Source organism: Citrus sinensis, chromosome 5 (assembly GCF_022201045.2).
Source record: "Citrus sinensis cultivar Valencia sweet orange chromosome 5, DVS_A1.0, whole genome shotgun sequence".
NCBI lineage: Eukaryota > Viridiplantae > Streptophyta > Magnoliopsida > Sapindales > Rutaceae > Citrus > Citrus sinensis.
In genome coordinates this window covers 28,753,494-28,769,289 of record NC_068560.1, presented here as the reverse complement: position 1 = coordinate 28,769,289, position 15,796 = coordinate 28,753,494, and the positions used below count along the sequence as shown (strand labels likewise).

At 38.6% G+C, this 15,796-nt stretch overlaps 1 protein-coding gene across 2 annotated transcripts in view; it reads left to right on the top strand.

Moving 5' to 3' along the window:
- Nucleotides 1-8,030, top strand: part of LOC107176289 (serine/threonine-protein kinase ZRK1-like) — a 49,723-nt gene extending 41,693 nt beyond the window's left edge. Inside the window, exon 4 of one of the 2 annotated variants that reach the window (XM_052442111.1) lies at nt 7,888-8,030. The gene's annotated coding sequence lies outside the window, so the exon portion shown is untranslated. Of the gene's footprint in view, nt 1-7,670; nt 7,789-7,887 lie in introns of those variants that run through there. The other variant, XM_052442112.1, reaches the window with a different exon arrangement.
- The last annotated feature ends 7,766 nt before the right edge of the window (nt 8,031-15,796 follow it).

Sequence of the window (15,796 nt, the reverse complement as noted above, 5' to 3'; positions counted from 1 at the left end):
CAAAACCGTGTTCCTCCTTTTCAAAACCGTGTTCCTCCTTTTCAAAACCGTGTTCCTCATTTTCTTCTTCAAACATTTCTTTTTCCATTTTCCTCTTAAAGCATTTCGGCCCATTTTCAACATTTCTAGAAGAGGGCCCATTTTCAACATTTCTAGAAGAGTGGTGCCCCATATTTAACATTTCTCCCACTTGGAGATTAGATTGAAAAACAATCAATCTCCACACCGTCCTTTCTGCTTCGCCATAATCATGTTGCCTACGTTTCTGCTAGGCCACAAGAGGATCTACTCCAGACAAACTTATCAGTATTTATTGGCTTGGTCACAACATCTGCTAGGTTCTCCTTCGTATGGATTTTCTGTAAATCCGCACTTCCATCTTCCACTACTTCTCGAATGAAGTGATACTGAACTCCTATGTGCTTTGTCCTGGAATGAAAGGCTAGATTCCTTGCAATGTGCAAGGCACTCTGACTGTCACAAAACACAGGAATTTTCTATTGTTTGTGCCCGAGCTCCTCCAAAAATCTTTGTATCCAAATAGCTTCCTTGCAAGCTTGTGTAGCTGCCATGTATTCTGCTTCTGTTGTAGATAATGCCACAACGGTCTGCAATTTCGAAACCCAGCTTATAGCTGCTCCCGCAAGTGTAAACACATAACCGGTAGTGGATTTCCTTTTATCAAGGTCTCCTGCAAAATCTGAATCCACATAGCCCCTGACAGTAAATTCTGATCCTCCATAACATAATGCAACATATGAGGTTCCTCTGATGTATCTCAGAATCCTCTTCACAGCTATCCAATGCTCTCCACCAGGATTCGCCATGTATCGACTGACTGCTCCCACTGCTTGTGCAATGTCCGGTCTTGTACATATCATAGCGAACATTAAACTTCCCACTGCTGATGCATACGGTACTCGAGACATCTCCTTCCTCTCTGCTTCATTGCTAGGACACATACTTGAGGATAATTTGAAATTAACAGGAAGTGGGGTAGAAATTGACTTACAATCTTGCATGTTGAAGCGTCGCAAGATTTTCTTCAAGTAATTCTTCTGCGAAAGCCAAATCTTCATGTTATTTCTGTCTCAGTGAATTTGCATCCCTAGAATCTTGTTTGCTGGTCCCAAGTCCTTCATTTCAAACTCCCTAGCCAACTGTGCCTTCAATTCTTGGATTCGATCTTTGTTGGGACCTGCTACTAACATGTCATCCACATACAACAGCAAAATAATGAAATCATTGTCTTCAAACCTCTTGTAATATGCACAATGGTCTGAATTGAGTCTGTTGTATCCAAGGCTCATGATGAAGGAATCAAATCTCTTATACCAACACCTCGGCGCCTGTTTGAGACCGTATAAAGATTTGTTCAACTTGCAAACCAAGTTCTCCTTTCCTGTTTCTACAAAACCTTCTGGTTGGAGCATATAAATTTCTTCAAGTCTCCATGAAGAAATGCAGTTTTAACATCTAACTGCTCTAGATGTAGGTCAAATATAGCACACATTGCCAAGACTATTCTGACTGTTGTGAGTCGAACCACCGGAGAAAATATCTCGTTGAAGTAAATACCTTATTTCTGAGCATATCCTTTCATCATCAGTCTTGCATGATACCGCTCCACTTGATCATTACCATCATGTTTGATCTTGTAGACCCATTTGTTTCCAATGGCTTTTCTTCTGTGTGGTAGTGGTACAAGTTCCCATGTCTTGTTCTTGTGTAGAGCTTCAATTTCTTCCTGCATTGCTGTCATCCACAAAGCAACATCTGAATGTTTAAAGCTTCATGAAAAGTTGAAGGCTCTCCATCCTCTGTTAGAAGACAGTACGCAACGTTGATCTCTGTGACATACTCCGAGTGCCACGTTGGTGGTCGTCTCTCACGAGTTGACCGAAAAACTTCTGGAGTCTCGGAGTCGACTGGTTCTTGTTCCTCGTGCACTGGTGCTACTTCAGAAGAATCTGAATCTTCTAGATTATTTTCCACATATACTGGCACAGTCTCTGACTTTTCTTTTGTAGTGCCATCATCCTCATTTCTCATTTGCAGTTGATCTTCTACAAAGATAACATCTCTGCTGATGACGATCTTGTGGGCAGTGGGGTCCCACAGAGGATACCTTTTTACTCCATCAGCATACCCCAAGAAGATACATCTTCTAGATTTTGGATCCAGCTTTATTCTTTCTTGGGCATTGTACATTACGTACACAGGACATCCAAATGCATGTAGGTAGGAATAATCAGTTGGCTTTCCAGTCCACATCTCAATCGCTGTCTTCAGCCCAATTGTTGTAGATGGTGATCGATTTACTATATAACAGGCAGTTTTGGCTGCTTCTGCCCAAAATGAATTGGGTAGACCAGCAGTCATCAACATAGCTCTTATCCGTTCTGTAAGAGTTCTATTCATCTGCTCTGCCACTCTATTTTTTTGAGGAGTGTATGCCACCATGAACTGTCTCTGAATACATTCTTGCTTACAGAAAGCAAGAAACTCGCCGTCTGTATACTCTCCACCATTATCTGTCCTCAAGCACTTGATCTTTTTACCAGATTCAAGTTCCACCCGCGCTTTGTATTCTTTAAACACTGGAAATACATCTGACTTTTTCTTAATTGGATACACCCAACATCTTCTGGAATAATCATCAATGAAAGTCATCATGTACTTTGCACCTCCCATGGATATATCCGGTGATTCCCAAACATAAGAATGAATCAAGTCTAGAATGCATTTACTTTTAGCAATAGATCTACTGAACTTTAATCTATGCTGCTTACTTGTAACACAATGCTCGCAAAATGGTAAACTTACCGATTTGAGCCCTGGAAGTAATTTTCGCTCAGAGAGAATCTTCAAACCTTGTTCTGACATGTGGCCAAGTTTGAGATGCCACATCATCGTTGACTCTTCTTCATTTGACGCGACACACGCATTAGCCTCCTGTAATGTTTCTCCTTTAAGCATGAATAAATTAGTACCGATCTTTTCTGCCTTCATCAATACAAGCGCGCCATTAACGATATTCATAATTCCATTCTCCACATGAGTTTTATACCCATGACTATCCATTTGTCCCAAAGACAGTAGATTTTTCTTCAGGCCATTGACATGTCGTACCTCTCCAATTGTGTGAATTGTACCATCAAACATTTTTATTTTGATAGTACTAATACCAGCGATCTCCAAGGCATGATCATTACCCATATATACAGATCTTCCTGAGATAGGTTCATATGTGTAGAACCATTCTCTCCGAGAGGTCATGTGCCAGGTATCTCCTGAGTCTATAAGCCAGACATCAGATAGTCGTTTTCTGCCTTCTGAAACAATTGTTGCCTCGCTGTAAAGAATTTCGCCATCATTTGAGGTACTTGCTACACACCCCTGTGCATTTGATGACTCAGGTTCTTTGCCTTCTTTTATCTTTTGGTTACTCCAACACTCTTTCTTGACGTGCCCTTTCTTGCCACAGTTGTAGCATTTAACATTCTTCTTACTTCTGAATTTTGATCTACCATGATTTTGACTCCCACTGGGGCCACGTTCCGTTGATCTCCCTCTTGTCACCGATAACGGCTCCGCTTGCTGCGAACTTGCTTGTTTGTTTTCCTTATTTTCCCGTCTGCTCTCCTCATTTAATACGGAGGCTGCAACATCGTCGAAAATTAGACTGGCTGCTAGATAGTTGTTTGTCAGGTTGATGATGAGTTGATCATACGAATCTGGTAGGTTTTGAAGTAGAAGCTCTGCACGTTCATTTTCCTCTATATTATGACCCAACGTTGTGAGTTGTGAAAATAGAGTCTTCAAGGTGTTGATGTGGTCGGTCACCATTGTAGATTCCGCCATTCGAAGAGTATATAGTTTCCTCTTCAAGAAGATTTTGTTGTGTAGTGACTTGGCCTCGTACAATTTTGTGAGAGTATCACAAATTTCCTTCGCTGTATTTTTCTCTGCCACACTGGATAATACTCCGTCTGCAAGTGCCAAGTGTAAATCAGAAATGGCGTTGCCATCTATCTCGTTCCACTTGTCATCAGTTATCTCCATGGGTCTTTCTCCAATTGCTGCAAATCAATTATTTTTCCTCAATACAGCTTTCATCTTCATTTTCCACAACGAAAAATTATTTCCGTTAAACTTCTCAATTTCATACTTTGTCGCCATTTTGTTGATAAATACTGCACACAAGCTAGTGTACCACCTTGAATAGTTGTGAGTATGTGTGAGAATGCACGCCAAGAAAGTTCCCAGAAAATACTGGAGGGGTCACAATGGTCCCACTTAAAACCCAGACTCCTTAAGCTCTTATCGCCTTTGTGACAGAACTTTTCTAGACATGTACAAAACCACACAGTTGCTTTACTCACACCTCTATTCCCTGCTTTGCACCACAAAATTTTTTTGGATCGCTCCCACCGTTTCACGTGAATAGTACTGTATACGTGAACAGTATCATATACGTGAACAGTACCGAATATATGAATAGTACCTTTACGTGAATAGTACCCGACTCCGAAAATACAACCAATAACTCTGATACCACTGTTAGGAAATTGATTGGTGAAGCAGACACGCAGCTAAAGTGAAATTGTAAGAAAATAAAGAACAAGCACAAAAGAAAATACCAGTAATTACGTGGTTCGGCTTTTAGCCTACGTCCACGGGCGAAGACAGAAAGAAAGATTATACTAGTGAAAAGGAGTTACAAGTATTGTAATATTTTAGCTCACTACCCAAAACCCCAATACACCCAAACTCTCTAAATTACTATAACAAGAGCTCATAAATTCAAGCTCTCTAAACTCTCTCTCAACTGCTAAATTGCTCTCTGAATGGAATACTTAAGCTCTTCATTTGCACTTCTATTTATAGCAAAATGATGGCCAAGAAAGTCAAAACCATGTTCCTCCTTTTCAAAACCGTGTTCCTCATTTTCTTCTTCAAACATTTCTTTTTCCATTTTCCTCTTAAAGCATTTCGGCCCATTTTCAACATTTCTAGAAGAGTGGTGCCCCATATTCAACACCTTTGCTATTGAAACATAGGCTAAAAATCGCAATGAATATAGCAAATGTGTTTGCTTATCTCCACATTGGATTCTCCAGGCCCATTATTTTTAGAGATCTCAAATCATCTTATATCTTAGTCAGTGAACGATATGTTCCCAAGCGGTTTAACTTTTCGCTATCTGCTTCTATTCCAGAAGGTGAAACGTACATAGACGGAGTGAAAGGAACATCAGGAATTGTTGTGCTTGAGTATGCCTGCACAGGTCATTTTAATGAGAAGTGTGATGTGTATAGTTTTGGTCTTCTGCTACTATAGCTTTTGAGTACCGGAGAAGACTTATCTATCATGGGTCGGCCGTCGGCGTCTTAATGGTGACGAGAGCTTTGAAATGGATTTTGTGAAGAAATACATTGAAAATCATGGGTTTAATGGAATAGTAAATCCCAGAATTATTGGAGATTAATTTTTGGAGCAAAAATTGCAATCTTCTTTTGAGCTTGTCTTTAAATGTCAATCAGCTTCTGCAGAAGATAGGCCAACGATGATTGATGTGGCAAAGCAGATTAAAAAAATGTATAAATCATTTTAACTTCTTAACTTCCATAGTCAATACTTGAAACATCTATAACTTTTTGTAATTTTAGAGAGGGTGTGGCTTTCCTTGTTCTGCTGTTAATTTAAATGACAGTTATTTATTTAAACAAAGAGAATTCTTGTTTCATTTTATGTTATATGATATAAAATTGTAAACTACAGAGCTTTTCTTTTTTTCTTTTTTTCTGTGACTGACTAGAATGCTAGGTTGATCACTGCTTAGGAGGGGGAGTTTCACGTTTTACAATGAGAAGTTGGATGTTTATGGTTTCAGAAAATTGTTAATTGATTGTCTTATAATTCTCTTTTTATAACTGTTGATGAATTAGCATATCATGATGTTAAGATGAATGAGATAGTTGATTATAGGCTTACTAAAGATGCATGGTTTCCTGGGGAAGAAAATTTACTATAAGTTCTTACATAGACTGCCTTTTAATGTCTCATGTGCCAACAAAACTTGGACAACTTTTTGTTTCGTTCTTACATCATAGGTGGACTTGAGGAAACTATGATTCATCATAAACTATATTTATTTTAACTTTTAGTTGACTTTAGAAATTTGAAAAATTGTCTTGAAATCTAGAATATGATTGTGGCAAGCTACTACCCAGTAATTTAAGATTGACTATTAATTAAAAAATGGTCTTGGTCAACAAAGTTAAGCGGAATATTAAATTTAATCTCCACTTGTTCACATTAATGGCTAGCAAGGACTTTTCATGATGAGACTGAAGACTTTCATTCATACAAGAGGCAACGTTTCTGGTTTTATATGTTTTATCTGCTTCAAGTCTTATGTATGCCTAATGTTGCAGACCGTCCAAGTTCCTAGCCCAATTGCCCATAATTTTGGGCTATAGAGCCCAAGACAAGGCCAAGAGTGCTAACTTGTCCTGATTCTGAAAAATTCTAGGCAATTGTAGCACAATCAAGTTTGTACATATCTAGAATTCTCTACATATTTCTAACACATGTAAATATCTAGAATTCTAGGCAAGTGGTAGAATTCTCTAGAGCTTTAGAGCTTTGCAAGCCTCCCTTATAAATAGGGCATGGCATTTAGCATTTGAGCATCAAGTTTTAAGCAAGCAACTAAAACACTCTTGTAAGCTCTCTTGTAATCTCTTGCGACTAATACAATTTTCCTTATTCGGCTTCATTGCTCTCTTCTCTCTGGCTTTTTCAAAACCTCTAGGCTGAGCTAGTCGAGAAGCTCAAAGGCTTACTTAACAACATTCGGCAAAGGTTGTCTAAGTGCTGCACGGGTTCGTTGCGCAAAACACTCATCCCGTGACACTAAGCTCTCTTCGTTGCATTTTCTTTATCTCAATACCCAAATCTGTCATTGATCCGAACTGAGGTACATTCTCTTCTCCAAGTCCTCTGCTTTATTTTTCGTTCTTAATTTTTAGTACATCTTATAGTGCCCTTGAAAATACTATTACTTTTAGTGGTCTAGTTAATAAACACTTAGAATATTTGTTCAATGTACAGTTTAGTAAAGTGAGAGTGGAATTATTTTAATGGGTTTGTAAGAATTTATTGATTGGACTTAGATCTTGGATGGGTTTGTGTTTGGGAAAAAGCAAGTCCTCGGGAAAGGCAGACAAGTCAACTGTTAAGTTGATGAATAACAAAGTTTTACTAGAAAAATTGATTGCCTTTTCTAACGATAACTATAATCCTATTCGTGACTTCTCCTTCCAAGAGCTCACAACAACTACAAACAACTACAATAAAGAGAGAATTATAATCCAAGAGAGTGGCTATATATTGTACAAAGGTGTCTTGAATGCTCGTGCAGTTTCTATTGTGAAGTTTGGGGAGAATTACAACAGTGATAATCAATACAAGTTTTGTTTCAATAACATAGTATTTGGATCACAAATGAGTCACAAAAATATTTTAAGTTGATCGGATGTTGTTTGGAGACTCAGATTCCTATTCTAGTTTTTGAATCCATTGAGCTCGGTACCCTTGCTGATCGCATATATAGATGCCATAGACATAATTTTGAGCCTTTACCATTCAAATATAGGTTGAAGGTTGCAATGGAATTAGCCAATGCAGTTGCATATCCCCATGCAGGATTTGCCAGACCCATCATTTTTATGAGTGCGACGCCATGGAGAATATTCTTTGATGAGCAAAATGTTGCCAAACTATTTGATTTTTCACTATTTGTGTCTATTCTAGAAGGTGAAACTCATGTAGATTTTCAAATAGCTGGGACAAGGGGATATATCATATATAACACCTAAGGTTTTGCTTGAAGCTAAGTGCAATGAGAAGTATGATGTTCATAGTTTTGGTATGTTGCTACTTGATCTTTTGACTGGGCAGAAGATAACTTCTTTCTGCCGCGATAAAAGACTTGGCATTGAAAATTACTTATGGGATCTTCTGAAGAAATATGTTGAAGAAGATGGGTTGAATGAAATGGTTGATCCTATGATTATTGAAGAGGGATTATGCCCAATAAAAGAGCAACTGCTGTAGGCTTATTTAGATTTTGCCTTTAAATGTGTCTCTGAAACACTAAAGTCTGGGTTTTCTGTCTTACCAATGGTGTGCTGTTTTGATATGAAAAACCGATTGAACTACTCACATTAACCCGTTCTATTGTGTTCTTATCCTTAATCATCTGTGCCAACTCCATTGACTTCCCTAACCTTCTCAGCCTTAGCAAGCGTAGCGAGACTCAAATTTCTGGCTTCAGTCCCTTCATAAAATTCCCTTCCAACACCGCCTCTGGAAGTCCCTCTAGACGCCCTGATAACAACTCAAACTTCTCCCTATACTCCATAATCGTTCTCTCCTTGGTCAGAGCAAAAAACTGTTCATGCAAATCTCCCTCTTGAGTGGCCCGAAACCTCTCTAACAACCGATCCTTAAATTCACACCACGACCTCATTGTTTGTCGTTGTTCTCGCAATTGAAACCACAGAAGGGCCTTTCCCTCCAAGCATAATGCTGCTGCCATCAATTTTTCCCTTTTTGAGAGTCCATTAATGGTGAAATAGCGCTCTACCCTATACACCCATCCATAGGCATCCCTGCCTTTGAAAATAGGCATTTTCAGTTTCCTTACCCTAGAATCCGCTCCAAATTGAGTTTGACCCGCCCAATTTCGTGCCATCGGAGGTCTCCAACCTCTTGAATCTACTTCGGCCTTTGTAAATCCCGAAGATCCAGCCCAAAATTCTCCTTGCCCAGCTCCATAGTGGGCTGGAATCCCTTGCCCAGCAGTATTTTGGCCATAATCGTTCCCTTTCTCACCAGAAATCCCTCATCCTGGCCTACTGTCCCAAATCCAGCATGTTCAGACCCAAATCATCCTTGTCCAGGTTGTGCCTCACCCCCAACGCTCTCGAGTTGCCTAGCTCGGTCACCCCGATTTCTGCGCCGCCGCCTACCACGAGTTCCGTAACCCCGAATCTTTCTCCTGCCACACCGCCGTGGCCCCTCGATACTGCCGGAGGTGGGTTGAGGTGGAGTTCCGTCAATTTCAGCAACATGGCTTCAAGAGATGAAAATTGTTGTTGTACGATGTTGAATCGCTCATCAATCGTTGAATCGCTCATCAATCGTAGCCTTGAGCGATCTGACCTCTGTTTCGAATTTTTCTTCAAGCGCGTTCACCTTCTTCGCTGCTATTGCCTCAGGATTCTTGCTCTGATACCACTTTGATAGAACTTAGGGCTAAATTAGGGCTAGCTTTTATTGATTAAATTAAAAAAAATCATGACCTACAATTCGAGAGGTAAGTCAATTTCTCCCAAAACTCCTAATGGTTCCTAATCCCAGACAAAACTCAAAATAAACCCTAAATGACTCCATAATCTCTTATTTATAGCTGAACACTAATTAATAAAATTATTAAACTACCCCTGGCCCTAAAATTACTAAATTGTCCATACTCCTTTATATTTGAGCCTAACATGAGTTTTATTGGTCTCACATATGAATGGTGCTTGAAGTAGATTGTATTTGCATCACAAATGAGCCACAAAAATATTTTAATGTTGATTGGATGTTGCTTAGATGTTGCTTAGAGACTCAAATTTCCATTCTAGTTTTTGAATCTATATCATCTGGAATCCTTGCTAATTATATTCATGGTCCTCGTCCGTCACATTTCGAGCCTTTTCTATTGACAAATAGGTTAAAGATTGCGATGGAGATAGCTAATGCACTTGCATATCTTCATGTTGGGTTTCCTCGGCCTATAGTTTTTAAAAACATCAAATTATCGAGTATTTTATTTGATGAAGATCATGTTGCCAAATTGTTTGACCAATAGGAATAATGGGATTCGTTGCGACTGAGTATGTAACCACAGGTGACTACAATGAGAAATGCGACGTTTTCAGTTTTGGTGTGTTGCTGCTTGTGCTTTTGACCGGACAAAAATTGTATTCCATTGATGAAGCTGGAGATCATCATTGGTTATAGAATCGTGTGAAGAAACATATTGAATGTAACACGTTTGATGAGATCGTTGATCCCGTAATTCGTGGGGAACTTTCAATTCAATCTTCTGAAAAAGATAAGCAAGTGCAAGCTTCTGTAGAGCTTGCCGTGAAATGTGTATCTGACCAACGATGACTATGTAGCAAGACAGCTTAGACAAGCATATCGTTTTGGATAGTGAGTTATTTTATAGTCACAATAAAAACATTCTTAGAATATGTTTTATTGTCAATTCATGTATCTTGTTGAGATATCATGTCTTCAGGTTTTCATAGCCTTAACAGTAAATGCAAGCTTTCACAGAAGTATAAATATTTTTGTATCTTGTTCAACTACTGATAGCTCTTTAGGCGAGAACTTTCTCTCACAAGTCAGATGGTAAATCATTCTTCTCCTTACGGGCGTCATACAAGTTCAAGTTTCTATGTGCAATATACAATAGGAATAAACATCTTTCTAATTATAAATATGTCATGCACCGCTGGCCATGCACCACTTAAAAAAAAAAAAAAAGAAGCCGAACGTGGCAATTTTCAAAAGCAACAGCCAGCTGCATGCTTTATCATTTCAGCTGCTTGCTTCACCTCTTTGCTTGGCACAAGCATGTCCCTCCCATTTGCTTGAGGCGGTGATTATATATTTAAAGTAAAGTGAGAGCTGCTTGCTTGTAATCGGTGACCCAAGTCAGTGGCTATATAAAATGAAACATTTTGAGAATTGCATCACTTACCAATTTGGAAAACCGAGAGCAAAACAAAGAGAAGAAAAGAAGAGAAACCGAGAGAAAAGAGAAGGAAAAGAAAAAGAAAAGAAGAAAAGAAAAGGAAAAAGGAAAAGGAATAAGCCGAGAGTGTGAGAAATAAAGTGGAATTAAGAGGAAATAATACGGAAATTAGAACTGGATAGTTAGATTAAATCCAGTTGAACCATTGGGTAATAGATTTATGAAATTTGAGCAATTATGTTACAGTTTACATGATACGTATAAGTTTTTATATCAGTTCTAATAGTTAATTTTCGAACCTTGTATTTTAGGAGAATTCGAGAATCCAGGAACCTACAAGAGCCCCAATGAACCCCAGAGTGAAACATGATCTGTGAGTGGATACTATTATTACTATTATGTATTCCGTGAAGCATTTATATTTGATATTATGATTTAATATCATGTTATGATTATATGTACGCATGTTATATGTTTGATTGAGTCATGAGATGTGATTGCCAGTCACCATATATGTACCCATTCCCGTAGACTCTGTGCATGAGTATTGAGAGTTAGGTTACTCTATCCGAGCGATGTAGCTAAATTCTGCCGGGTATTGAGAGGTTTTTCCTCCACTCTACTCGTGCGATGATGATCCCAACGAGTATTGAGAGTTATTTCCCTTGGGTACTATTTGGTGCAGTTTGTGATATATGTATGTATGAATTCCATGTTTGCTGATGTGTGGTATTCAATGTGGAGTTATGTTACATGATTATGTATAAGCACTAGTACACATACTTTATTATAATTATTACTGTCAATATTTTTAATATAATATTACATCCACTCACTGAGCCGCAAGCTCATTATTTTCCTATTTATCCCTTTCCTCCCAAGATTCCGCAGGATTTCGTGCAGATCAGTTTTAGTTAATTGAGGTTGGGCCACGAGACGCATTGCTGCATGTCTTGCATTTTGAGCACGTTTATGTTGCTTATGTTTTATATGTAAATATTCATGTAATGTTAGTATGTACAATGAGACATATGTTATGCAAATTTGAATTCACATATGGTTTCAGGAAAGGCACAGAGGTTGTTATGTGTTTGTAGGAAAGACCATATTTTATACATATTTTCATGAATTAAATTTGTGCCATAAGTTTTAGTTATTAATCCGCACAATTTGCCTCAATTCTATCATGTAGGTCGGGGCGGGTTGTGTCATTTTGGTATCAGAGCCTAGGTTATAGATTCTGCAGACTATTACATGATGCATATATATTCATACATCATATAATAATATCATGACATTTTATAGATATCAGCATGCGTAGACATGGCCGACCTCGCACGAGATCTGTAGCAGAACTGGGTTCACCTCCACAAACGGAGAATATAGAGGAACCCTTAGAAGAGACTGTAGGTGAATCAGTGTTACACGCACATGAACCACAATCTCAGCCCCAGCAAAACCCAAATATTCATCAGGAGCCAGTAGCGAGACTTACTGTGGATCAGTTTATGGATAGATTTGAAGGGTTTGTTGCTAATGTTGCTTGGAGGGAGGTTGAAGTTTGTATAGGTACACAAAACACCACTGAGCGTGCTCGTGATTTGGGGGCTACGACTTTTGAGGGCACGACAGACCCAGTGAGTTAAGAGTCATGGTTAATTAGACTGCGGAGGATTTTTGATGTAATGAGATGTACTGATGAAGAAAGATTATCCTTCACTGAGTTTCTACTATAGGGTAATGCGTATCACTGGTGGATGTCTGTATTACGTCGATATGAGGGACGTAGAGCTATTACTTGGGTAGATTTTCAGAGAGAGTTCACTGATAAATTCTTTCCCATTGTTTATCAGGAAAACATGATGAATGAGTTTATGTTGCTTATACAGGGATCTATGACAGTAGAAGAGTACGAGCATAAATTTTCTGAGTTATTGAGATTTGCCCAATTCACTGTACCAAATGAAAGAGAGAAATGTAAGCGGTTTAAACGGGGTCTTCGAGAAGACATAAGGCGATAGTAATCGGAATAGTATGTACAGATTTTGGCACCCTAGTTAGAGTCGCTACGAGAATCGAGAGGAGTCGTAGAGAAGCACAAAGGGCTGAGCCGCAACAGCACAAGCGGGGCCTTACCTGACTAGTCAGTGTACCTAGTAGCAAAACTCAAAGGAGAGAGGTAGAGCATAGAGATTTCTCAATTAGTCAGCAGTACAATCGACGACCAGAGTTGCTCGGAGGGAAGAGACCTTCTAGTGGTCATGATAGTGTCCAGCAGAGTCCCAATTTAGGCAGAGGCAATTATCCTCAGTGTAATGTTTGTGGGAAACTTCATAGGGGACAATGCTTGAGTGGTTCGTCATGTTACTTCCAATGTGGACAGTTGGGACACTTGAAGAAAGATTGTCCAAACTTGACGTTGAGCAACAGTTTTGTGCCAGGTCAAGACCCTCGCTACCATCAGAGTGGCAATAGTCAGTTTCGAGGGCGGAGAGGTTTCCAAAAAGGAGGACATACATTTTCTGGCAGGTCCCAGTCTAATGCAGGAAAGACTAGTGGTAGTCGACATATGAGCCATCCAAGCAGACCACATACCCAAGCACGTGTATTTGCTTTGACCCAGCAGGAGGCCCATGCCACACCAGATGTTGTGACATGTATTTTGACTATTTTTGGCCGTGAGGCATATATTTTAATTGATCTGGGGTCTACGCATTCTTTTATTTCTCGCACATTTGCCATTCATGTGGATAGAGAAATGAGGCCATTAGATTATACTTTAGTAGTGGCTACATCGTTTGGTAATTCTTTATTAGCTGAGAATGTATTTCGAGATTGTGCGGTAAGAGTGGGTAATAAAGATATGGTAGCATACTTGATTCTGTTAGACATCCATGATTTCGATGCTATATTGGGCATGGATTGGTTAACAAATCATTGTGCCACAGTGGACTGTTTTCAGAAAGAAGTAACTTTTAAGAAATCTAGAGAATCTAATATCATTTTCTGTGGAGAACGACATATCTTACCTTCTTCTGTGATATCTACTATTTCTACTAGACAATTACTCAGAAAAGGTTGTTTTGCTTATTTGGCTTATGTTATTGATAGTCGAGTCAGTGGTGTGAAACTAGAAGATATTCCTGTGGTGAAAGAATTTTCGGATGTTTTTCCTAATGACCTTCCTGGTTTACCACCTGATAGAGATGTAGAGTTTACTATTGAATTGGTTCCAGGCACAACCCCTATATTTATGGCCCCATATAGGATGGCTCCATTAGAGTTGCGAGAGTTGAAAGTACAATTACAAGAATTAGTCAATAAAGGTTTCATCGGACCTAGTGTATCTCTGTGGGGAGCACCAGTGTTATTTGTGATGAAGAAGGACGGAACTATGAGATCGTGCATAGATTACAGGCAGTTAAATAAAGCCATTATTTGTAATAAATATCCGCTTCCTCGGATTGACAATCTGTTTGATCAGTTATAAGGTGCGATAGTTTTCTCGAAGATAGATTTAGTTCAGGTTATCATCAATTGAAGATTAGAGATGCCGATGTACCCAAAACTGCATTAAGAACCCATTATGGACATTATGAGTTTTTGGTGATGCCATTTGGGTTAACTAATGCTCCCGTAGCATTTATGGATCTCATGAACATGGTGTTTCATCCTTATTTAGACCAGTTTGTTATTGTATTTATTGATGACATCCTGATATATTCACACAACAAGGAGTAACATGCAGAACACTTGAGGATTGCTTTACAAACCTTGAGACATTGGCAGCTTTATGCTAAATTCAGTAAATGTCAATTCTGGTTAGACAAAGTTACAATCTTGGGCCATGTGATTTCCGCTGATGGTATTTATATGGATCCCCAGAAAATAGAAGCTGTAGTGAATTGAGAGCGTCCAACCAGTGTATATAAGGTTAGAAGTTTTCTTGGCTTGGCAGGTTATTACCACAGATTTGTTGAGGGTTTTTCCAAGATAGCTTTACCTCTAACGAAACTGACAAGGAAGAAAGTGAAATTTGAGTGGACAGATGATTGTGAACAGAGTTTCCAAGATATCACTAATTTCTAACAAGTTTATAGCCAACTTTCTCTCATAAGTCAGTTTGCTATTAGCTAGAGATTTGAAAATATAGCTAGAGAATGTGTTATTAACATTTATTGAAAACTCATCATCATAACAACTTTCTCTCATAAGTCAGATGGTAAATCATTCTTCTCCTTATAAGCGTCATACAAGTTCAAGTTTCTATGTATACAATAGGAATAAACTTCTTTCTAATTATAAATATCACTAATTTATGAATTTATATTGAGATGACAGACGGGATACAGGGATAGTCATATCATGAGATAAATAATTTTAAAAAGCATATCGTAAAATGATAATTAAAAAAAAAAATCTTAACTCTGATCTCCCAATAATTGAGTGAGTAGAAAGTGTAATGACGAAATGACATTTTATTCTTAATAATGAGAACAGTAAAAAAGAAGGAATTAATTGGACAAACTTTATACTCGTTCAGATACATGTACAAAACGCCAACTAGGAGAGCTAGATAATAGCTGTGTCTCAATTTAATCAACCTAAAGATCAAGATCAAATCAAGCATCGCGTTTTCTTAATCAATTCAGCGTACGTGCACAGCCACAGGTATGAACTCACTCTTGCAATTGCAGTAGTGTAAATGTATAAAATTAAATGATCGTATTCGAAACGGGGTTTGATGGAAGCACTTGGGCAAGATGCGGATGATGTAGAAGTTAAAAACACTATTTTTAGTATGCCTCCTATGAAAGCACCGGGTATTGATGGCCTCCACGGGATTTTCTTTCAATCCCAATGGGAGTTAGTAGGACCCTCAATGTGTAAGCTAGTCAAGCAGATTTGTTTTGCAGGGAAAGTCCCAGCGAGTACGCTCATCGTTTATCATAAAAGAATTATTCCGCGTTTAGC